Source organism: Scyliorhinus torazame, chromosome 9 (genome assembly GCF_047496885.1).
Source record: "Scyliorhinus torazame isolate Kashiwa2021f chromosome 9, sScyTor2.1, whole genome shotgun sequence".
NCBI lineage: Eukaryota > Metazoa > Chordata > Chondrichthyes > Carcharhiniformes > Scyliorhinidae > Scyliorhinus > Scyliorhinus torazame.
In genome coordinates this window covers 22,088,765-22,114,354 of record NC_092715.1, presented here as the reverse complement: position 1 = coordinate 22,114,354, position 25,590 = coordinate 22,088,765, and the positions used below count along the sequence as shown (strand labels likewise).

At 48.9% G+C, this 25,590-nt stretch overlaps 1 protein-coding gene across 2 annotated transcripts in view; it reads right to left on the bottom strand.

Annotated features, from left to right (window-relative positions):
• Positions 1-25,590, bottom strand: part of cfap99 (cilia and flagella associated protein 99) — a 366,971-nt gene that overhangs the window by 129,371 nt on the left and 212,010 nt on the right. The window lies entirely within an intron of this gene.

The following is a 25,590-nucleotide window of genomic DNA, read 5'->3' as shown; positions in this document are numbered from 1 at the left end:
ATTTTTATAGATGTACCACAGAAAGCACCCTACCTGGCTGCATCAGAGCCTGGTATGGCAAATGCATGGCCCAAGACCGTAAAAACCCAAAGAGAGCTGTGAACACAGCCCAGTCCATCACGCGAACCTGCCTTCCATCCATTGAATCTGTCTACACCTCACGCTGCCTTGGGAACATGCACCAATAGATTTAAAAACAACCTCTTCCCCATATGTTACCAGACCACTGAATGACCCTCTTATGGACTGAACTGTTTTTTCTAATAATAATAATCTTTATTTTCACAAGTAGGCTCACATTAACACTGCAATGAAGTTACCGTGAAAAGCCCCTAGTCGCCACATTCCGGCGTCTGTTCGGGTACACGGAGGGAGAATTAAGAATGTCCAACTTACTTAACCGGAGCATCCGTAGGAAACCCATGCAGACACAGGGAGAACGTGCAGACACCGCACAGGCAGTGACCCAAGCCGGGAATCGAACCTGGGACTCGGGCGCTGTGAAGCAACAGTGCTAACCACTGTGCTACCGTGCCACACTATGCATATTTGCTACAATTGTAGCACTATATTCCGTATGCTTTACTTGTTGTCTATGTTTATGTATGTACATTGTGTATTTATCATATGTTCTATGTAATATTAATCGTAGGATATGCAGTGCAGAAGGAGGCCATTTAGCCCATCGAGTTTGCACAGGCTCTTGGAAAGAGCACCCTATTTCAGCCCACGCCTCCACCCTATCCCCATAACCCAGTCACCCCACCTAACCTTTTGGACGGTACGAGGCAATTTAGCGTGGCCAATCCACCTAACCTGCACATCTTTGGACCGTGGGAGGAAACTGCAGCACACGGAGCAAACCCACGCTGACACGGGTAGAAAGTGCAAACTCCACACAGACAGTCACCCGAGGCCAGCAGTAATAACCACTGTGCCACGGTGCCACCCCTATTGTCATTTAAGGAGCGATCTGTCTGGACTGTATGCAGAACAATACTTTTCACTGTACCGCGGTAAACGTGACAAGAAATGTAAATCTAATCTAACAATAACAGATTACATGTAGTTTCTTAACTTTGACACACTAGTTCCCATTAAACAGCACTTTCTTTTTTTTAATTTAAAAAATTCCAATTAAGTGGCAATTTAGCATGGCCAATCCACCTAACATGCACATCTTTGGGTTGCGGGTGTGAAATCCACGCAGACATGGAGAGAATGTGCAAACTCCACATGGACAGTGACCTAGGGCCGGGTTTCAAACCCGGGTCCTCAGTGCCGCAGTCCCAGTGCTATCCACTGCACCACATGCCGCCCTTAAAAGCACTTTCAATGAACGTGCAGCTCTCATTCCACTTGTATGTTGGGAATGCAGGTCTTAGTGAGAAGGAGGCACTAAAGGTGATCAATATCAGTTCCCCAACACCAGAAATGGTTTTGGAGGAATTGATGGGATTGAAGGCTGATAAATCCCCAGGGCCTGATAACCTACATCTCAGGGTGCTGAAGGAGGTGGCTCTAGAAATAATGGATGCATTGGTGGGTAACCTTCCAGGATTCTGGAACAGTGCCTGCAGATTGGAGGGTGGCCAATGTAACTCCACTACTTAAAATGGAAGGTCGAGAGAAAACAGGGAAATGTAGACCAGGAAGCGTGACGTCAGTAGTGGGGATAATTCTAGAATCCATTATTAAAGATTTTATAGCAGAGCACTTAGAAAACAGTGGCAGGATCGGACAGAGTCAGCATGGATTTATGAAGAGGAAACCATGCTTGACAAATCTACTGGAATTCTTAAAGGATGTAACTCGTACAATTGATGAAGGGGAGCCAGTGGATGCGGTGTATTTGGACTTTCAGAAGGCTTTTGACAAAGTCCCACGAGAGATTAGCGTGTAAAATTAAAGCACAAGGGATTGGGGGTAGGAAGACTTCCGGGTGCGGCTATGCAGAGCTAGGTCGCATATTCGGCAGCACCTGCTTGGAACGGACTTTTGGGCTCGTTACAGGGCCCCCACGGCATTTGTTTGACATTTCCCAGTGTGGGAAGAAGGCTGCAATATTCCCCCGACAGTGTCCCCCAGGAAGGGTATGTCTCTTGGTTCCCAGACACGGCAGAAACAGTAAAAGATTTGGCTGCAACTGCAGGATAAACAGGGCCTCTTCCAGCATGCAGGCGGGGGAAGGGCAAGCTTAAAGCTGCAATCTGACCTGAGGGCCTGTATCAAAGGTGAATTCTAGCAGCAGAGGGAACAACTGTGAAAAGATCTCATCAAGGCCACTGAAGGGACCTCCGGTTGTGGTGATGCCGAGCTAGCCGCACGCTTCGGCGGCTCCAGCTTCGACGGACCTTCGGGCTCTTTTAAGAGCCCCAACGGGGAATTTTTCGACGACGCAACCCGCTGTGGGGTGTGTGAGAAGGGAGTCCCCCCCAAACGAAGGAGGGAAAAAACGGCGGTGGCGGCTGCAGCGCGAGGAATCGTTGACCAAAGGGTCAGAACGAGAGAAGTACAAGATGGCGGCGGAGAAAGCGCAGGCGACATGGGGGCCTGAGCAGGATGAAATCGTGAGACGGTGCGTGGAGCTGCTGAAGAGGGAGGTGCTGACCACGATGCTACAGGCAATTGAGGGGCTCAAGGAGACATTAAAGACCCAGGAGACTGAGCTCCGCGTGGTGGAGCAGAAGGTGACAGATATTGAGGACGAGATCCTGGGCCTGGCGGTTAAGACTCAGACGCACGAGGTACTTCATAAAAAGTGTACTGAAAGGATCGAGGCCCTAGAAAACGGAGCGCGAAGGAAGAACCTTTGGATACTAGGTCTCCCTGAGGGTGTGGAAGGAGTGGACTGTGGAGAGTACGCAAGTAAGATGCTGAGCTCACTGATGGGTGCTGAGGCCCCTGCGGACCCCATGGAGGTGGAGTGGGCAAATCGGATTCCGGCGAGAAGACCAAAAGCGGGAGAACCACCGAGGGCGATAATCGTGCGGTTTTACCGCCTTAAGGATAGAAAAGAGGTCCTGAGATGGGCTAAAAAGGTGCGGAGTAGCAGATGGGAGAACGCTGTGGTACGGATATACCAGGATTGGAGTGCGGAGGTGGCGAGTAGGAGGGCGAGCTTCAACCGAGCCAAAGAGGTGTTGCATAAAAGGAAGGTGAAGTTTGGGATGCTGCTGCCGGCAAGACTATGGGTCATGTATCAGGAGAGACACTATTATTTCGAGACGGCGGAGGAAGCATGGTCCTTCATCAAAGAAGAGAAATTGGACCGGAACTGAGGGACTGATGCTGCAGGAAATGTTATTGTTATTGTTTTTGTTAATGTTAAGGTGGAAGTTAATTGAGAAGTAAACAGGGAAGGGGGGAGACATTGGGGAAATGTGGGCGCCGGTGAGGGGGGAAGGACGGGACATAGTCGGAGAATGGGGAAGGAGAGGGGGAGGGGAAAGGGAGCTGCGCCATAAGAGGCGGGTCAGGTAAAGGGATGTTCCCGCGCCAGAAAGAATAAGGCGGGAAGACAGGCGCAAGGCGGATGGGAGTTCCCCCACACGGGGGGGGGTCGAGGAGTGAGCAGGAGCAGCCGGGGTCAGTTGAAGTCAGCTGACTTACGGAAGTGATATGGGGGGAGCAATCATGCTAGATAGGGATGTAGCGGGGGGGGGGGAGGGTGGGGGGGGGGGGGGACAACTGGGTTGCTGCTGCGGAAATCCAAAAGGAAATGGCTAAAGAGTGGCTGGGCGGGGATGGTGTGTGACGCTGGGGGAGCGAGCGGGAGCGCGGAGGCGGGATATGGGACTGGCCTAGAGAAGGTAATGGCTAGTCGACACGGGAGGGGGGCAGGTATCCCCCTAGTGAGGCTGATCACGTGGAACGTGAGAGGCCTGAACGGACCGATAAAAAGGGCCCGAGTCCTCGCGCATTTGAAAGGACTAAGGGCAGACGTGGTTATGCTCCAAGAGACGCACCTAAAGGTGGCGGACCAAGTTAGGCTAAGGAAAGGATGGGTGGGACAGGTGTTCCACTCAGGACTGGATGCAAAGAATAGAGGGGTGGCCATTTTGGTGGGGAAACAGGTAGCATTTGAAGCAAAGAACATCGTAGCAGATAGCGGAGGTAGATATGTAATGGTGAGTGGCAGGCTGGAGGGAATGGAGGTCGTGTTGGTTAATGTGTATGCCCCAAATTGGGACGATGCGGGATTCATGAGACGGATGCTGGGGCGTATACCGGACCTGGAGGCAGGAAACTTGATTTTAGGAGGGGACTTTAATACGCTGATGGACCCGGGGCTAGATAGATCCAGCTCAAGGACCAGAAGAAGGCCGGCAGCGGCCAAGGTACTTAAGGGGTTTATGGACCAAATGGGGGGAGTGGATCCATGGCGATTTCTTAGACCTAGGGCTAGGGAGTTTTCCTTCTTCTCCCATGTCCATAAAGTGTACTCCCAGATAGATTTTTTTGTGTTGGGAAGGTCGTTGATCTCTAGGGTGGAAGAAGCTGAGTACTCAGCCATAGCGGTTTCGGATCATGCCCCACATTGGGTGGACCTGGAAGTAGGAGAGGACAGGGAGCAGAGAACACTCTGGCGATTAGATGTGGGACTGATGGCGGATGAGGGAGTGTGTGCAAGAGTGCGGGGGTGTATTGAGAGATACTTGGAGGTCAATGACGACGGCGAGGTCCCTGTGGGAGTGGTCTGGGAAGCATTAAAAGCGGTGGTCAGAGGAGAGCTGATCTCTATTGGGGCCCACAAAAGGAAAACAGAGGCCAAGGAAAGGGAAAGATTACTGGGGGAGATTTTAAGGGTGGACAGGGAATTTGCAGAGAACATAGAACATAGAAAATACAGCACAGAACAGGCCCTTCGGCCCACGATGTTGTGCCGAACCTTTGTCCTAGATTAATCATAGATTATCATTGAATTTACAGTGCTGAAGGAGACCACCCGGCCCCCCCGAGTCTGCACCGGCTCCTGGAAAGAGCACCCTACCCAAACCCAACACCTCCACCCAACACCAAGGGCAATTTGGACATTAAGGGCAATTTATCATTGGCCAATTCACCTAACCCGCACATCTTTGGACTGGGAGGAAACCGGAGCACCCGGAGGAAACCCACGCAGACACGGGGAGACGCGCAGACTCCGCACAGACAGTGACCCAAGCCGGAATCGAACCTGGGACCCTGGAGCTGTGAAGCAATTGTGCTATCCACAATGCTACCGTGCTGCCCTTGAGAACAAATAAATCTACACTATATCGTTTTACCTTAATCCATGTACCTATCCAATAGCTGCTTGAAGGTCCCTAATGTTCCCGACTCAACTACTTCCACAGGCAGTGCATTCCATGCCCCCACTACTCTCTGGGTAAAGAACCTACCTCTGATATCCCTCCTATATCTTCCACCTTTCACCTTAAATTTATGTCCCCTTGTAATGGTTTGTTCCACCCGGGGAAAAAGTCTCTGACTGTCTACTCTATCTATTCCCCTGATCATCTTATAAACCTCTATCAAGTCGCCCCTCATCCTTCTCCGTTCTAATGAGAAAAGGCCTAGCACCCTCAACCTTTCCTCGTAAGACCTACTCTCCATTCCAGGCAACATCCTGGTAAATCTTCTTTGCACCTTTTCCAAAGCATCCACATCCTTCCTAAAATGAGGCGACCAGAACTGTACACAGTACTCCAAATGTGGCCTTACCAAAGTTTTGTACAGCTGCATCATCACCTCACGGCTCTTAAATTCAATCCCTCTGTTAATGAACGCGAGCACACCATAGGCCTTCTTTACAGCTCTATCCACTTGAGTGGCAACTTTCAAAGATGTATGAACATAGACCCCAAGATCTCTCTGCTCCTCCACATTGCCAAGAACTCTACCGTTAACCCTGTATTCCGCATTCATATTTGTCCTTCCAAAATGGACAACCTCACACTTTTCAGGGTTAAACTCCATCTGCCACTTCTCAGCCCAGCTCTGCATCCTATCTATGTCTCTTTGCAGCCGACAACAGCCCTCCTTACTATCCACAACTCCACCAATCTTCGTATCGTCTGCAAATTTACTGACCCACCCTTCAACTCCCTCATCCAAGTCATTAATGAAAATCACAAACAGCAGAGGACCCAGAACTGATCCCTGCGGTACGCCATTGGTAACTGGGATCCAGGCTGAATATTTGCCATCCACCACCACTCTCTGACTTCTATCGGTTAGCCAGTTCGTTATCCAACTGGCCAAATTTCCCACTATCCCATGCCTCCTTACTTTCTGCATAAGCCTACCATGGGGAACTTTATCAAATGCCTTACTAAAATCCATGTCCACTACATCCACTGCTTTACCTTCATCCACATGCTTGGTCACCTCCTCAAAGAATTCAATAAGATTTGTAAGGCAAGACCTACCCCTCACAAATCCGTGCTGACTATCCCTAATCAAGCAGTGTCTTTCCAGATGCTCAGAAATCCTATCCTTCAGTACCCTTTCCATTACTTTTCCTACCACCGAAGTAAGACTAACTGGCCTGTAATTCCCAGGGTTATCCCTCGTCCCTTTTTTGAACAGGGGCACGACATTCGCCACTCTCCAATCCCCTGGTACCACCCCTGTTGACAGTGAGGACGAAAAGATCATTGCCAACGGCTCTGCAATTTCATCTCTTGCTTCCCATAGAATCCTTGGATATATCCCGTCAGGCCCGGGGGACTTGTCTATCCTCAAGTTTTTCAAAATGCCCAACACATCTTCCTTCCTAACAAGTATTTTCTCGAGCTTACTAGTCTTTTTCACACTGTCCTCTCCAACAATATCGCCCCTCTCATTTGTAAATACAGAAGAAAAGTACTCGTTCAAGACCTCTCCTATCTCTTCAGACTCAATACACAATCTCCCGCTACTGTCCTTGATCGGACCTACCCTCGCTCTAGTCATTCTCATATTTCTCACATATGTGTAAAAGGCCTTGGGGTTTTCCTTGATCCTACCCGCCAAAGATTGTTCATGCCCTCTCTTAGCTCTCCTAATCCCTTTCTTCAGTTCCCTCCTGGCTATCTTGTATCCCTCCAATGCCCTGTCTGAACCTTGTTTCCTCAGCCTTACATAAGTCACCTTTTTCCTCTTAACAAGACATTCAACCTCTCTTGTCAACCATGGTTCCCTCATTCGACCATCTCTTCCCTGCCTGACAGGGACATACATATCAAGGACACGTAGCACCTGTTCCTTGAACAAGTTCCACATTTCACTTGTGTCCTTCCCTGCCAGCCTATGTTCCCAACTTATGCACTTCAATTCTTGTCTGACAACATCGTATTTACCCTTCCCCCAATTGTAAACCTTGCCCTGTTGCACGTACCTATCCCTCTCCATTACTAAAGTGAAAGTCACAGAATTGTGGTCACTATCTCCAAAATGCTCCCCCACTAACAAATCTATCACTTGCCCTGGCTCATTACCCAGTACTAAATCCAATATTGCCCCTCCTCTGGTCGGACAATCTACATACTGCGTTAGAAAAGCTTCCTGGACACACTGCACAAACACCACCCCATCCAAACTATTTGATCTAAAGAGTTTCCATTCAATATTTGGGAAGTTAAAGTCGCCCATGACTACTACCCTATGACTTCTGCACCTTTCCAAAATCTGTTTCCCAATCTGTTCCTCCACATCTCTGCTACTATTGGGGGGCCTATAGAAAACTCCTAACAAGGTGACTGCTCCTTTCCTATTTCTGACTTCAGACTTCAGAGACCCCGGAGGAGGAATTGTACAGGGAGAGGAGACGACTCCAGGAGTTTGACCTTCTGACCACCAGAAAGGCGGAGGTACTGTGGAGGAAGGCACAGGGGAGGAGGTATGAATATGGGGAAAAGGCTAGTCGCCTGTTGGGGCATCAATTGCGAAAGAGGGCAGCAGCGAGGAAGATAAGAGGAATTAGAGACGAAAGGGGAGACACGGTGCGAAGGGCAGGAAAGATAAATGAGGTGTTCAAGACCTTCTATGAGGAACTGTATAGGTCTCAACCCCCAGAGGGAGAGGAGGGGATGCGGCAGTTCCTGGACCAATTGAGGTTCCCGAAAGTGGAGGAGCAGGAGGTGGCAGGCCTGGGGGCGCCGATTGAGGTGGACGAGGTTATTAAGGGACTGGGAAGCATGCAAGCAGGGAAGGCCCCGGGGCCAGACGGGTTCCCGGTGGAATATTACAGAAAATATGTGGACTTGTTGGCCCCGTTGATGGCGAGGACGTTCAATGAGGCCAGGGAAGGGGGACTCTACCCCCGACGATGTCGGAGGCGACGATATCGCTAATTTTGTAGAGGGACAAAGATCCGTTGCAGTGCGGGTTCTATAGACCTATTTCACTATTGAACGTGGACGCCAAATTGCTGGCAAAGGTACTGGCATCGAGGATAGAGGACTGTGTCCCGGGGGTGGTGCACGAAGACCAGACAGGGTTCGTAAAAGGGAGACAACTGAATGTTAACATGCGACGACTATTAGGGGTGATAATGATGCCCCCAGTGGAGGGGGAGGCAGAGATAGTGGCGACAATGGACGCAGAGAAGGCATTTGACAGGGTGGAGTGGGAGTATTTATGGGAAGTGTTAAGGAGGTTTGGGTTTGGGAACGGGTTTTTTAGCTGGGTTAGACTTCTTTATGGGGCTCCAACGGCAAGCGTAGTTACAGGTCGACATAGATCGGAGTATTTCCGATTATATCAGGGAACAAGACAGGGATGCCCGCTGTCTCCATTGTTGTTCGCGTTGGCAATTGAACCTCTGGCCATGGCGTTGAGAGACTCCAGGAAATGGAGAGGGGTGATTAGAGGGGGAGAAGAACACCGAGTCTCGTTATACGCAGATGACCTATTGTTATACGTGTCGGACCCAGCGGGGGGGATGATAGAGGTTATGCGAATTTTGAGGAAGTTCGGGGAATTCTCAGGGTATAGGCTAAACATGGGGAAGAGTGAATTATTTGTGATACATCCAGGGGACCAGAGTAGAGTGATAGAAGGCTTACCGCTAAGGAAAGTGGAAAGAAACTTCCGATACCTGGGGATTCAGATCGCTAGGAACTGGGGAACCTTGCACAGACTTAATCAGACACGGCTGGTAGAACAAATGGAGGAGGACTTCAAGAGGTGGGACATGCAGCCTCTATCGCTGGCGGGCAGGGTGCAAGCAATTAAGATGATGGTCCTCCCGAGGTTCTTATTTGTATTTCAATGTCTCCCTATACTAATCACCAAGACCTTTTTTAATAAAATAGATAGGAGCATCACGAGCTTCGTGTGGGCAGGGAAAGTTCCGAGAGTAAGGAGGGGGTTCCTTCAGCGTAGTAGGGACAGAGGAGGACTGGCACGACCGAACTTGGGTGATTACTATTGGGCCGCCAATGTGGCAATGATACGTAGATGGATGATGGAGGGTGAGGGAGCGACGTGGGAAAGACTGGAGAGAAAGTCCTGCAAAGGGACGAGTTTAGAGGCGCTGGTGACGGCGCCGCTACCGTTCTCACCTAAAAAGTTTACCACAAACCCAGTGGTGGCGGCAACACTGAATATCTGGGGACAGTGGAGGCGACAGAGAGGGGTGCGGGGAGCCCTGGTGGGGTCCCCTATCAGGAACAACCATAGGTTCGCCCCAGGAAGGATGGATGGAGGATTTCAGAACTGGTACCAGTTGGGAATTAGGAAGGTGGGAGATTTATTTATAGATGGGACTTTTGCGAGCTTGGGAGCATTGGAGGAAAAGTATAAGTTGCCCCGGGTAAATTTCTTGTGATATATGCAGGTGAGGGCGTTTACTAGACAACATGTGAGGGAATTTCCGTTGCTCCCGACACAGGGGATACAGGACAGGGTGCTTTCAGGGGTGTGGGTCGGAGAGGGCAAGGTGTCAGAGATTTATAGTGAGATGAGGGAAGAGGGGGAGGAGTCGGTGGGCGAACTAAAAGGAAAGTGGGAAGAAGAATTAGGGGAGGAGATAGAGGAGGGTATGTGGGCTGATGCCCTAAGCAGGGTAAATTCCTCTTCCTCATGCGCCTGATTCAATTTAAGGTGCTACATAGAGCACACATAACGGGGGCAAGATTGAGCAGGTTCTTTGGAGTGGAGGACAAATGTGGGAGGTGTGGCGGGAGCCCAGCAAACCACGCACATATGTTTTGGGCGTGCCCGGCACTGGAAGGGTATTGGAAGGGAGTGACGGGAGTGATTTCGCAGGTGGTGAAGGCCCGGGTCAAACCAGGCTGGGGGTTAGCTCTATTTGGAGTTGCGGAAGAGCCGGGAGTGCAGGAGGCGAAAGAGGCCGATGTCGTGGCCTTTGCGTCCCTCGTAGCCCGGCGCAGGATCCTACTCATGTGGAAGGAGGCGAAACCCCCCGGACTGGAGGCCTGGGTAAATGATATGGCGGGGTTCATTAAACTGGAGCAGATAAAGTTTGCCCTGAGAGGATCGGCTCAAGGGTTCACCAGGCGGTGGCAGCCATTTCTCGACTACCTAGGGGAACGTTAGAGGGAAGACAGATGACCAGCAGCAGCAACCCAAGGGGGAGGGGTGGGGGGACGGGGGGGGGACGGGGGGGGGGTTAGTTTAGTTTAGGTCAATAGACAATGGGGTTTTGTTACCTGTGTATTGTTAAAAATTTCTGTTTTGTTATTGTTTCGTTTGCTTTGTAAGAGGGAAAAATTGTTGTTTGGAAAAATTTTTCAATAAAATATATTTTTTTTAAAAAGGGATTGGGGGTAGTGTACGAAGATGGATAGAAAACTAGATAGATGGATAGAATGTGCAATGAGACCCTGGTGTCCTTATACACCTGTTGCTGAAGGTAAGCATGCAGGTGCAGCAGGGGGTAAAGAAGGCAAATGGTATGCTGGCCTTCATTGCGAGAGAATTCGAGTACAGGAGCAGGGATGTCTTGCTGCAATTGTACAGGGCCTTGGTGAGGCCACATCTGGAATATTATGTGCAGATTTGCTCTCCTTATCTGAGGAAGGATGCTCTTGCTATGGAGGGAGTGCAGCCAAGGTTTACTAGACTGATTCCAGGGATAGCAGGACTTAAAACATTTAAAACATTTTTTTTTTTACAGAGGGTGGTGATGGCCTGGAATGCATTGCCAAATGAGGTGGTTGAGGCAGATACGTTAGCAACCTTTAAGACTCATCTGGATAGGCACATGAACAGACGGGGTATAGAAGGATACAGGCAGTTAGTTTAGATAGGACACGTGATTGGCGTGTGCTTGGAGGGCCGAAGGACCTGTTCCTGTGCTGTATTCTTCTTTGTTCTTTAGTTGTCTGTTTAACCCCTAGGTTGCCTCCTACATCTTCGATCTAATTTCTAGACCCAATTTCCCAATATCTCCCTCGCGTGACAACCCCACATCTTAGGGCAGTGAGACCCTGGCTGGCCCAATAAGAGACCGCCAGTGGGACCTCTATCCAATTGAGGAGGGCAGCCCATCTCCGAGGGATGCCGGCCAATCAGAGGGCCACTGTTAGAGATGGCCAGTGCTGAGCTTCATCCTTGACAGCGCCACTGTTACTAGTGGTCAAAATGTTGAGGTTGCAGTCTTGATAATGCCACTGTTAGAGATAGCCAATGTTAAGACTGCTGGACAAAGGAGAGAGCACTTCCATGTGATGTCATCCTCAAAGAGAAGGTAAGTTTTGTTTTGCATCCTGCCGGTAGGCAGGCCCTGGTGACTGGTGGTAGGGTGCGTGCTCCATCAGTAGTTCTGTAGTTACAAGAGCCCACTTCTGTCATTGAAATGCCATAAAGAAGGGACCCACCTCCCTGGGCACAAACTGGGAGGTAACTGGCTTCACATGCCAATTACTTTAAACCTGTGCGCTTCATTAGAAAACATTTCACAAGTGGGGATAGTTTCGTCCTATTAACTCTATCCAGAAAACTCATGATTTTGAACTCTTCTATCAAGTTCCCCCTCAGCCTTCTTTTCTCCAACACAAAGTCCAAAGATGTGCGGGTTAGGTGGATTGGCCATGATAAATTGCCCTTAGTGTCCAAAATTGCCCGTGGGGTTACTGGGTTATGGGGATAGGGTGGCGGTGTTGACCTTGGGTAGGGTGCTCTTTCCAAGAACCGGTGCAGACTCGATGGGCTGAATGGCCTCCTTCTGCTCTGTAAATTCTATGAAAAAAACAGTTCTAACCTCTGCTATCTAGCTCCAGACCTACGTTCCTCATCCCTGGAACCATTTGCGTGAATCTTTTCCATAATCACTCCGATGTTTTCATGTCTTCCTGAATCCTACCTTTTATTCATATATGGGATGTGGGTGTCGCTTGTGAGGCCAACATTTATTGTCCATCCCTAATTGTCCTTGAGAAGGTGGTGATGAGCTGTCTTCTTGAACCGCTGCAGTCCATGTGGTGTAGGTACACCCACTGTGCTTTTAGAGAGGAAGTTCCAAGGTTTTGACCCAGTGGCAGTGAAAGAACGGGGATATATTTCCAAGTCAGGATGGTGAGTGGCTTGGAGGGGAACTTCCAAGTGTTATTATCATAGATTATCATAGAATTTACAGTGCAGAAGGAGGTCATTTGGCCCATCAAGTCTGCACCGGCTCTTGGAAAGAGCACCCTACCCAAGGTCAACACCTCCACCCTATCCCCATAACCCAGTAACCCCACCCAACACTAAGGGCAATTTTGGACACTAAGGGCAATCTATCATGGCAAATCCACCTAACCTGCACATCTTTGGACTGTGGGAGAAAACCGGAGCACCCGGAGGAAACCCACGCACACACGGGGAGGATGTGCAGACTCCGCACAGACAGTGACCCAAGCCGGAATCGAACCTGGGACCCTGGAGCTGTGAAGCAATTGTGCTATCCACAATGCTACCGTGCTGCCCCATGTATCTGCTGCCCTTGTCCTTCTAGGTATTAGGGGTTGTGGATTTGGAAGATGCTGCCTAAGGAGTTTTGGTGAGTTACTGCAGTGCATTTTGTAGATGCTACACACTGCTGTTACTGTGCCTCAGTGCTGGAGGCATGAATGTTTGTGGATGAGGTGCAAATCAAGAGGGCTGCTTTTTCCTGGATAGTGTTGAGCTTCTTGAGCGTTGTTGAAGTTGCACACATCCAGGCAAGTGGCGAGTATTCCATGACACTCCTGACTTGAACCTGGTAGATGGTGGACAGGCTTTGTGGAGTCAGGATGTGTGTTACTTACCATAGGATTCCGAGTCTTTGACCTGCTCTTGTAACTACAGCTTTTATATGGCTACTCCAGTTCAGTTTCTGGTCAATGGTTATTCACATGGTGTTGATAGTGGGCGATTCAGTAATGATAATGCCATTGAATGTCAAGGGCGATAAATAGATCCTCTCTCGTTGGAGATGGTCATTGGCTCGCAGTTGTGTAGCGTGAATGTTACTTTCTATTTGTCAGCCGAAGCCTGGATAAAAGTTGCAAATGGTGCTGGACATTGAGCAGTCATCAGTGAACATTCCCACTTCTGGAAGGAAAGTCATTAATGAAGCTGCTGAAGATGATTCGGCCTGGGACACCACTCTGAGGAACATCTGCAGTGAAGTCCTGGAACTAAGATGATTGACCTCCAACCATCTTCCTTTGTGCTAGGTATGACTCCAACCAGCATTTTCCCCTGGATTCCCATTGATTTGCTCGGGCTCCTTGATGCAAAACTCAGTTAAATGCTGCCTTGATTGCAAGTGCAGTCCCTCTCATCTCAGCTCTGGAGTTCAGTTTTTTTTTTGTGTTTCAAGCAAGGTTGTAACAAGATCAGGAGATGAGCGATCCTGACGGAACCCAAACTGACTGTCAGTGAACAGGGGCGACATTCTCCGACCCCCCGCCGGGTTGGAGAATCGCCGGGGGGCTGGCGTGAATCCCGCCCCCGCCGGTTGCCGAAGTCTCCGGCACCGGATATTCGGCGGGGGCGGGAATCACGCCGCGCCGGTTGGCGGGCCCCCCCGCTCGATTCTCCAGCCCGGATGGGCCGAAGTCCCGCCGATATATTGCCTGTCCTGCCGGCGTAAATTAAATCACCTACCTTACCGGCGGGACAAGGCGGCGTGGGCAGGCTCCGGGGTCCTGGGGGGGGGGGGGGCGTGGGGTGATCTGACCCCGGGGGGTGCCCCCACGGTGGCCTGGCCCGCAATCGGGGCCCACCGATCCGAAGGTGGGCCTGTGCCGTGGGGGCACTCTTTCCCTTCCGCCTCCGCCACGGTCTCCACCATGGCGGAGGTGGAAGAGACTCCCTCCACTGCGCATGCATGGGAAACTGTCAGCGGCTGCTGACGCTCCCGCGCATGCGCCGCCCGGAGATGTCATTTCCGCGCCAGCTGGCGGGGCAACAAAGGCCGTTTCTGCCAGCTGGCGGGGCGGAATTTCCTCCGGCGTCGGCCTAGCCCCTCAATGTTGGGGCTCGGCCCCCAAAGATGCGGAGCATTCCGCACCTTTGGGGCGGCGCGATGCCCGTCTGATTGGCGCCGTTTTGGGTGCCAGTCGGCGGACATCGCGCCGTTTCCGGAGAATTTCGCCCCAGGTTACTGTTAAGCAAGTGCCACTTGATTCCTTCCATCACTTTACTAGTGATCTTGATTGATGGGCTGCTAATTGTCCAGGGTTGCGTTTGTCCTGCTTTTTGTGTACAGGACATAACTGGGCAACTTTCCACATTGCCAGCTAAACTGACACAATGGGTGCAATTTAACACAGGAAAAACAGTCTTGTTTTGGGAGTGTTTAGATGGATGTTCCTCGGCACCTGCCTATCAAACAGGACTCTTTTTTTTTGGTCTCGGCAAGCAACGCTCCACCGAGGCTGCACTTACCTTGATTCCTGTACTGATGAGCTCAGCTTGTCAGTGCAGGAAGAGATTGGGGTGCCATTTTTAAATGCCGCCCCGATCTCTCGACTCCCCTCAGACTCCCCACTGCAGCCACCGGACCCCTCACCCCGCCTCATGAGGGCAGGGCACCCCCAAGTCTGGTCACTGGCATGGTCATCCTGGCACTTTGGCACTGCTAGCCTGAAAGACTGGCAGTGCCACCCATGCACACTGCCAGGGTGCTGGGTGGCAGTTCCAAGGTGCCAGGCTGGCAGTGCCAAGGTGCCTGGGTAGCAGTGGGAGTGCCAGGGTACCACCCTACCCAGAGTCTGAATACCCGGGGGCTCCAATGACCCGGTAGACCCCCCAGGTACCATTTCACCCGGTCCACGTTTGTGTGGACCAGTGCTAAATGCCACCATGGCGAGGTTTCCCAGGCGTAGGCGTTCGTTCCCGGGCCTCGGGAACATCGGGCACCAACATATTTAAGTAAGCCTAACTGCTCACTTAAATATGTAAGTCAGGATTTCACCCTCACAGATCTCAGGCACGACGAGGCCATTCAATCGCGCATAATATTCCAGCTGAAGCCAAACTAGTGCCTTATACAAGTTCAACTTGGCCTCCTTGTTCTTGTACTCTATGCCCCATTAATAAAACCTGTCCTGCCAGTTTCAATGACTGATGCAGATATACAGCTGCACATACACACCTGGGTTTCTCTGATTCTGCACCCCTTCTAAAGTTGTATCCTTTATTGCCTCTCCATGTTCTTCCTACCAAATTAATCACTTCACATATCTTTGCATCAAACTTTATGCCACCTGCTTGTCTATTCCACCAACTTGTCTATGTCCTTTTTGAAGTTCTAAACCATCCCCATCACAATTCACAATGCCTCCAGGTTTTCTATCGTACACAAATTGTGAAATTGTGCCCTGTACAGCAATTTGTAGACCATTAATATATATATATATATCAGGAAAAGTAAGGGTCCCAATACTAACCCCTGGGGAATTATGCTACAATGTACCTCCAGCCCAGAAAACATCCATTAACCACTAACCTCTGTTTCCTGTAACTCGCACAATTTTTGAAGTTTCAAAGGACTGCCAAACTGCATTCCAATATTTTAAAACTGTGTTGGCAACAGTGCCAGTGTTAACCGCACCAAATTATGACTTAAGTTTAAACTGGCCGTGGAGGTTAGTGATATTGGTGTGGGGGACTGTGTTGTTATAGGAAGATGGACATGGAATTGAAAAGCCTGTGGGGTATTTCTCAAAGAATTTAAATCCTCATCATCAGAAGTATTTTAGAATTGAAAAAGAGACAAGTTTGGTACGGAAAATAAAACATTTTGAGATTTACCTTGCTAGTAATTCAGTAGAAACAATCATATATACAGATCATAATCCCCTCAAATCTCTGGAGAGCTATTGAAATCAGAAAACCAAGTTATTTAGATGGAGTTGGTTAATACAACTGTTTAATTTGAAAATCATTAATGTGGCTGGGAGAGAAAACATAATTGCTGATGCATTGTCAGAATGTAAAAGAGATTATTGGGAACCTTGGGCGGGATTCTCTGAAAATGGGGCTATGTCCTCACGCCAGCGGGAAAACCGGCACCACCGACTCCGGCGTAAATGGCCCCCCAGGGTGAGGAATTCTCACCTTTCTAGGGGGCGAGGTTGCCGCCGGAGCCATCCCCGCTGCTCCAGCCGGCGCCGAAGGGGCGGCGCGAGTTTGCGCATGCGCGGAACGGCCGGCGTGATCTTGCGCATGGGCGGACCGGCTGGCATATTTCCGCGCATGCACGAGGGTTCCCTTCTCCGCGCTAGGCCCCTGTAGGGCTCCGCCATATTGCCCGGGGCCCATGCGCGGAAATACGCAGAAAGAAGGCCCCCCACGGAACCAGCCCGCCCGCAGATCGGTAGGCCCCGATCATGGGCCAGGCCACCGTGGGGCCTCCCCCAGGGTCGGAGCCCCCCGCCCCCCACCGCCCCCACATACGTACCTGCCAGGTTCCGCTGTGCGTGAGGTGAGTAATTCACGCTGGCGGTACTGGCCAAAAATGGGCGGCCACTCGGCTCATCGGGGCCCGTAGAATCACCGAGGGGGCCACTGTCAACGGCCCCCGACTGGCGTGGCCGGAATCCCACCGGCCCCCGAAAAACGGCGCCGTAGAATAGGGCGGCTGGTGTCAGGGCGGGATTCGCACCTCCCCCCGGGGATTCTCTGACCCGGCGCAGGCTCGGAGAATCCTGGCCCTTGACGCTTTGGGGGTATATTTTATGTTAATACATGTTTTTAAATCTTTGTAATGTTCGATTAGGTAGAAATAAAAAATGGTTGTGAAATTAAATCATCTTTCAAATTATGACATTTTATTTGGAAAAAAGAGGGAAGGTGCTAAAAATTGGGTAAAATTGAGATTAAAAAGTGAAATTGGGATCAAATAAAACAAAATAAAAAGGGGAATTTACAAGGGAAGTTTTGGGATGCGAAATAGCATATCAGTAAGAAAAGCAAATGTTTACCTGTGTGACTAGGGGAAAGCAATGCCATGTGGAAGAGGTAACTTCAAAGTAGAGAGATAAGGGAATTGGAACTTAAATGCTAAAAGCCGGTCCACAGGGTGGGTAACATCAAAGGGAAGGGATGAATCATCCATAGTACAATAACTGGAGAAAGGGACACAGTAGCAGCAGTTGCAACCACACTCAGCTGCAGAGTCTCTCCGCTGAAACGAAGTTAAAGCTAAGAGGAAGGAAAATGTGATGGAGTTGCATTGTTGATTAAAGATAATATTGGTACAATAATGAGGAAAGATATTAGCACTGATGATGCGGACTCTGTATGGGTTAAATTATGCAACACCACAGGACAAAATCATTCATAGGGGTGGTATACAGACCACCAAACTGCAGTGGTAATGTTGGGATAGCAGGAGACAGGAAATCAGAGGTGCATGTGTTAAAGAAACATCTGTGATTATGGGTGACGTTAAACTGCATATATATTGGGTGAGTCAAATTAGTCACAGTACAATAGAGAAGGAATTTCAAGAGTGTGTACAGGATGTTGTTTTGGACCAATACATTGAGGAACTAAGGGAACAGGCCATCTTGGACTGAGTGTGGTGTTGTGCAACAAGAAAGGAATAGTTGGCAATCTAGTTGTGAGAAAATCTTTGGCGATGAGTGACCATAACATGACAGAATTCTTTACCAAGGTGGATAGTGAGGTAGTTGATTCTAAGACTGGATCCTGAATCTCAATAAAAGTAACTATAATGATATGAGGTATGAGTTGGGTTGGCTGTGATGGACTGGGAAACATTACTGAAAGGAAGGACAATGGACAGGCCATGTCAGGCATTCAATGAACAAATAGGTGAACTCAAAAAGTTGTTAATTTGGCACAAGAGTAGAAAGGGAACTGTGGCCAAACCATGGCTTACAAGGGAAATTAGAGATTGTATTAGATTCAAAGAAGAGGCATACAAATTAGCAAAAAATAACAATACATCTGAGGATTGGGAACAGTTTAAAATTCAGTAAAGACAGACCGGGGGCTGATTAAGAAGGGGAAAATACAATATGAAAGTAAACTAGCAGGGAATATAAAAATTTACTGTAAAAGTCTCTATAGGTATGTAAAGAGAAAGAGACTGATAAAAACGAATGTAAGCCCCTTACAGTCAGAAACGGCAGGTGGAATTTAACCTTGAAAAGTGTGAGGTGATACACTTTGGAAGGAGTAATTTAACAAGGAAGTATACTATGAAAGGTCTGATGCTGGAAAGTTCCGAAGTACAAAGGGACCTTGGCGTGTTTGTCCATAGATCTCTGAAGGCAGAAGGGCAGGTTAATAGGGTGGTGAAAAAGGCATATGGGACACTCGCTTTCATCAATCAGGGCATAGATTACAAAAGCAGAGAGGTCATGATGGAGTTGTATCGAACTTTGGTGAGGCCACAGCTGGAGCACGTCTTTCCGGATTGTGGGAGGAAACCGGAGCACCCGGAGGAAACCTACACAGACACGGGGAGAATGTGCAGACTCCAGACAGACAGTGACCCAAGAGGGAATCAAACCTGCGACCCTGGTGCTGTGAAGCAACAGTGCTAGCCACTGTGCTACTGTGCCGCCCTAGGGGTCATAGTTTGAGGACAAGGAGTAAACCTTTTAGGACTGAGGTGAGGAGAAATATCTTCACCCCAAGAGTGGTGAATGTGGAATTCGCTACCACAGAAAGTAGTTCAGGCCAAAACCTTGTGTAATTTCAAGAAGGAATTAGATATAGATCTTGGGACTAAAGGGCTATGGGGGGAAGGCGGGATCAGGGTATTTTACTTAATGATCAGTCATGATCATAATGAATGGCAGACCAGGCCCAAAGTGCCGAATGGCCTTCTGCTTCTATTTTCTATGTATGTTTCTGTGTAGGACAGCCGGTTAAAACCCAAAACTCGAAGCGATAGGATTACGTCTTTGCTGATTTTTCCAATCGAGTACAAATAACCTGTGTGCTGGATTTAGCTCAAAGGGTTATATAATATTGAATGTTGTTTGGGAACAAGGGGCATGTCAAGAATTCAGGAAACGTGTGCGTACAGCCATCAGAGTAGTTAAGCGTACTGTTGTGGTGTATTATAGTTGTTCTTGTTTTGTGTTTTTCGTTTAAGATACTAAATATTTATTAATCCATCGCAAAATGGCTGGACTATTCCTTTCTGGTTTGCATATCTTTTCTCACATTATACCAAATTGAAAACATACACCACTAAGAACCAGGGTTCAAGTTGCCCTTCTGGGTTTTGGGAAGCCGTCGCATTTAACGTAAGCGGGGTGCTTAACACTGGATAGCATCTTTTCCTCAGTAAGGACAGGTGCAAAGTATTAATTTAATACCTCAGCTTTGTGCTCTGCCTCCACGTATAAATTCCCTCCTCCTTTTACCGCCCTTTTCACTATTTATGTGCCCGTAGAAAACTTCGGGATTCTGCTCTATGTTCTTTGCCCATCTCTTTTCATACTCCCTCTTTGCTTCTCTTAGTTGCTTTTTCACCTCCCCACTGAACCTTCTATATTCAGCCTGGTTCTCCATTGTATTTTCTACTTGTTATCTGTCATAAGTAAGCACACTTTTAAAAACTCTTCATTTCTATCTCTTTTGTCATTTCTTTCTCTTTGACTTCAGGAAGCGTAGCATGCCATACACTCCTGACTGCATCAATGGCTCCGAAGTGGAGATGGTCAATAGCTTTAAGTTCCTTGGGGTCACAATCACCAACAATCTGTCCTGGTCCACTCACGTTGGTGCAACAGTCAAGAAAGCCCAACAACGTCTCCACTTCCTACAGAAGCTAAAGAAATTTGGCATGTCTGCATCAACTCTCACACACTTCTACAGATGTGCCAAAGAGAGCGTCCTATCTGGCTGCATCACAGCTTGGTATGGCAACTGCTTGTTCCAAGATCGCAAGAAACTGCAGAGTGTGGCGAACTCAGCCCAACGCATCACACAAGCTTGCCACCCTGACATTGATTCTGTATACACCTCCCGCTGCCTCAGGAAGGCAGACAGCATTGCCTTCTTCCAGACCCTTCCATCAGAAAGAAGGTACAGAAGTCTGAAGACCCGCACATCCAGACATCGGAACAAATTCTTCCCCACAGCTACAAGACTCCTCAACGACTCCCCCTCAGATGATCTGTTCCCTGTAAGAACACTAATCACAACGCCCTATGCTGCTCTTGCTCATGTATTTGCTTTGTTTGGCCCCTTGTTCCGCACTGTAACCAATCACTGTTTGTCGATGTACCATTTGTCAATATACTCTGTTGATTATTCTTTTTATCTCTATGTACGTACTGTGTACGTTCCCTCGGCTGCAGAAAAATACTTTTCACCTGTACTTCAGTGTATGTGACAATAAATAAATGAAAAAAAATCAAAAACAGCTAGGGAACTCTGGATTTGTTTCCCCTCCCTTTCAAGGGAATATATGTTGACTGTGCCTGAACCATCTCCTCTTTGTTCTGCTACAATTTTGTCCCCACAGTTTTTGGCTCCAATTTATTTAACCCACATAGGTTCTTAATCCATTGAAGTTGGCTTTTCCCCAGTTAACTATTTGTACTCTGGATTGTTCTTTGACCTTTTCCACAGTTGTCCTAAATATAATGATACATTGATCACTGTTCCCTATTCTTCTGTAAGCATGTGATCTACTTGACCCACCTGATTCCCAAGAACCAGGGGCGGGATTCTCCACTCCCACGCCGAAGTGGCCGCGCCGTCGTGAATGCCGTCGAGGTTCACGACGGTGCGGAACGGCCCCGGTCCCGACCGATTCAGGCCCTGACAATGGGCCAGTATCGGGGCCGCGTCATCTACCCGCGCCAGGCCTTGTAGCCCGCGTAAAAGTGGCACCGCATAGATGACGTGGCCGGCGCCGCATAACGGACGTCATCCGCGCATGCGCGGGTTGGCCGGCGCCAACCCGCGCATGCGTGGTTGCCGTCCTCTCTAAGTCCGCCCCGCAAGAAAATGGGGGACGGATCTTGCGGGGCCGCGGAAGGAAGGAGGTCCTCCTTCAGAGAGGACGGCCCAACGATCGGTGGGCACCGATCGCGGGCCACCCCACATTCCAGGTGAAGCCCGGTGCAGGATCCCCCCTCGCCCCCCGCCCACCGGCCTCCCCCACCCCCCCCCCCCAGCGTTCACGCACCGCCCACGACTGCAACGACCAGGTGTGGACGGCGCCGGGGGGAACCCACCGTTTTGGCCTGGCCGTTCGGCCCATCCGGGCCTGAGAATAGCGGGGGTGCCAGAGAATCGCCATTTTGGGTGTCTCCGGCGATTTTCCGGCCTGCAGCCCGCGAAACTCGACCGGGCCGTTCCCGCCGCTTGGGAGAATCGCGGGAGGGCGTCGGACCGGCGTTCCCGGAGATTTTGTCGGCCCAGGCGATTCTCCCAACCGGCGTGGGAGTGGAGAACCGCGCCCCAGGTCTCGCAGTGCCTCCTTTCTCATTGGATTTCAACACACTGTTGTAGAAAATATTCCTGAACACATTCTAGGAACTCTTTCCCCTCTGCTCTTTACACCAGTCTTTTGGGGGTAATTGAGGTCCTCCATAATAAATACACAACAACGTTTGCATCCATTTCTTATTTTCTTGCAAATTTGTTCCTCCACATCCTTCCAACTATGACGTGGAGATGCCGGTGTTGGACTGGGGTGAGCACAGTAAGAAGTCTTACAACACCAGGTTAAAGTCCAACAGGTTTGTCTCAAACCTCTTGGACTTTTCCCCAGGGTAGAGGGGTCAATTACTAGGGGGCATAGGTTTAAGGTGAGAGGAGCAAGGTTTAGAGTAGATGTACGAGGCAAGTTTTTTACACAGAGGGTAGTGGGTGCCTGGAACTCGCTACCGGAGGAGGTGGTGGAAGCAGGGACGATAGTGACATTTAAGGGGCATCTTGACAAATACATGAATAGGATGGGAATAGAGGGATACGGACCCAGGAGGTGTAGAAGATTTTAGTTTAAATGGGCAGCATGGTTGGCGCAGGCTTGGAGGGCCGAAGAGCCTGTTCCTGTGCTGTACATTTCTTTGTTCTTGTTCTTTGACTTTAACCTGGTGTTGTATGACTTCTTACTGTGCTTCCAACTAGTTTGTTAGTTGTTGCCTGTAGACTAATTTGAGCAATGTAATTATACCTATTTTGTCCTTAGCCCGAGCCAAATTAATTCTGTTCTTGACTCCTCTGGAACATCCTCACTCTCCAGCACTGCAATGCTTCTCATAATCAATATCCCTCCCACCTTTCCTCCCTTCCCATCTTTCCACAATACCTTGTGTTTTTTTAAAATTCCTTCATGGGATGTGTGCATCGCAGGCTGTGCCAGCATTTATTGCCCACCCCTAATTGCCCTTGAGGGGGCAGTTAAGAGTCAACCACATTGCTGTGGGTCTGGAGTCACATGTAGGCCAGACCAGGTAAGGATGGCAGATTTCCTTCCCTAAAGGACATTAGGGAACCAGATGGGTTTTGACAATGGTTTCAGGGTCATCAGTAAACTTTTAATTCCAGAATATATTGAATTCAAATTTCACAATCTGCAGTGGCGGGATTTGAACCCATTATTCTGGGTTTCTGGATTACAACATTACCACTACGCCACTGCCTCCAGGAATATTTAACACCCAGTCCTGCCCTACTTTGAGCTAGGTCTCTGTATTCGTCACACCATCATAGTTTCAGATGGCAATCTGTGCCTGTAACTCAACAATCTTATTTGCCACGTGCATGCACACCCTGATTTAGATTATATTACCTTTGCCCATACTCTGACCCCACCCTAATAATGTATTGTTCCCTACTCTGGTGCTATCTATCTCTCCCAGTATTCTGTGTACCTTGGTATTCCTATTGGATATTATCTCCTGGTTTCCACACCCCTGCCAAGTTAGTTCAAACCCTCTACAACATCACTAGCAAAAGGTCCTGCAAGGAACTCAGTCCTTCTCTATTTAGGTTCAACTGTCAGACCTGTACAAGCCCCATCTCCCCCAGAGCTGGTCCCAATGCCCCAAGAATCTAAAACCCCCCTGTCTGCATCATCTTTCCGGCCACGCATTCATCTGATTTAGCCTCCCATTTTTATATTTAATTGTGTGTAGGACTGAGAGTAATCCAAAGATTACTGGATTACTTGGGCAGCACGGGAGCATAGTGGTTAGCACAGCGGCTTCACAGCGCCAGGGTCCCAGGTTCGATTCCCCGCTGGGTCACTGTCTGTGCGGAGTCTGCACCTTCTCCCCGTGTCTGCATGGGTTTCCTCCGGGTGCTCCGGTTTCCTCCCACAGTCCAAAGACGTGCAAGTTAGGTGGATTGGCCATGATAAATTACCCTTAGTGTCCAAAAAGGTTAGGAGGGGTTATTGGGTTAGTATGATAGGGTGGAAGTGAGAGCTTAAGTGGGTCAGTGCAGACTCGATGGGCCGAATGGCCTCCTTCTGCACTGTATGTTCTACGTTCTACTACTTTTAAGTTTGTTCTTGCTAATCTCTTACCCAGTTGCATAAATTATGACTACATCCCTCTTTTTTTCTTTCATGGGGTGTCACTGGCAACAGGTCAGCAGTTGTTGCCCATCCCTTATGGCCTTTGAGCTCAGTGGTTTGCTCGGCCATTTCAGAGAACAGTCAAGAGTCAACCACATTGCTGTGGGCCTGGAGTCACATGTAGGACTAACAGATCTCCTCTCCAAAAGGACATTAGTGAACCAGATGGCTTTTTATAATAAAGCGCTGATAGTTTCATGGTCACCATTACTGAGACTTTATATTCCAGAATCTATTAATTTAATTCCATCGACTGTCATGGAAGGATTTGAACCCATGTCCCAGGGCATTAGCCTGGACTACTGCTTTTCACAGGGGTTCCCCCCCCCCTCAGGCGGTTCTGCCAGCTGCTCTGAGATCCTTGACCCAGGTGAGTCAGAACAAGTCAATGTTAAATCCCGAGATTGAAAATAAGGAATTAAATGTAAAGCACGTAGCATTCTGGTGACTGGTTCCTTGCAATTTTTTATCATTTAAACTGTGGAAATAAGTTTCCAAGTGAGTGCTGCTCACTGGCTGAGCTGGGTTGTTAACTGTGTTTGAGAAGCTGTTTGCACCTTTTGATTAGCAGATCGTGACTTCACACTGCCAGCTAGAAAATGCAGAAGAAACTCTAAATATCAACACAGCCGCAGGAGCACTCAGAAGATCAGGAGACTTTTTAAACTTGATGACTTAACAATATATATTCTTCCCTGTGCTCATCATGGTCACTGGTCCAATGCAAGAGCAAAATGGATTTTAAAAACATAAAACTCATTTCAGGCAACTCCAGACAGTGTTATTTGTAGACAAAAGGCTATAAAATTGTCCCAGGGCTGCACCTAACCCAATAAAGGGAAACTGCAACTTCAGAAATTGTATTCAGGGGGAAAATGAAATTGTGAACACGAATGGGGAGTGATCTCTCAAAGCAAAACCCACAAATATTGGAAATTATGATATTATGGGAGAAGGTGATGCCTTAACCAGATCCCATCTGGAGTACTGACTGCATTCAATTCAATGTTTTGCACCTCAGGGAGCATATATTGGTCCCGGAGGGACAGAGCAGATTCACCAGAATGAGCCTCCTCTTTGTCAGGTTGATGCGACCATCAATTCACTCGAAGACACGTGGAGAAGTAAACCGTGGTTTTAATCAGTTTAGAACTGAGCCTGCCTCTGACCGGTACAACACTGAAGGCAGCCCCGCAGGTCAGCAGCTCTTATACTTCCTATAAAGGGCGTGGAGGCATGGGCGGAGCCCGTACATGCACCAACATATCCCCTGTGGGTGAAGACACACAATGGCCCATAGGTAGAGCCCACAGGGTTAATAACATAACACAGCGCACTGGTGAATTATCAGTCATTATACATTCACCACACAGGTGCCATGCCCTGAAAGGATGTTGCTGACCATGGATATCCAACACCCATTGACTGGAGAATTGCAAACAATACACCCTTGTTCAATAAAGGTTGCAAAGAGAAGGCCGGCAAATACAAACCAGGCAGTTTAACTTCAGTGGTGGGGAAGCTTCCAGAAACAATTATTCAGGATAGAATTAATGATCACGTGGGAATAAAAGCAAATGACTGCGGATGCTGAAATCTGAAAC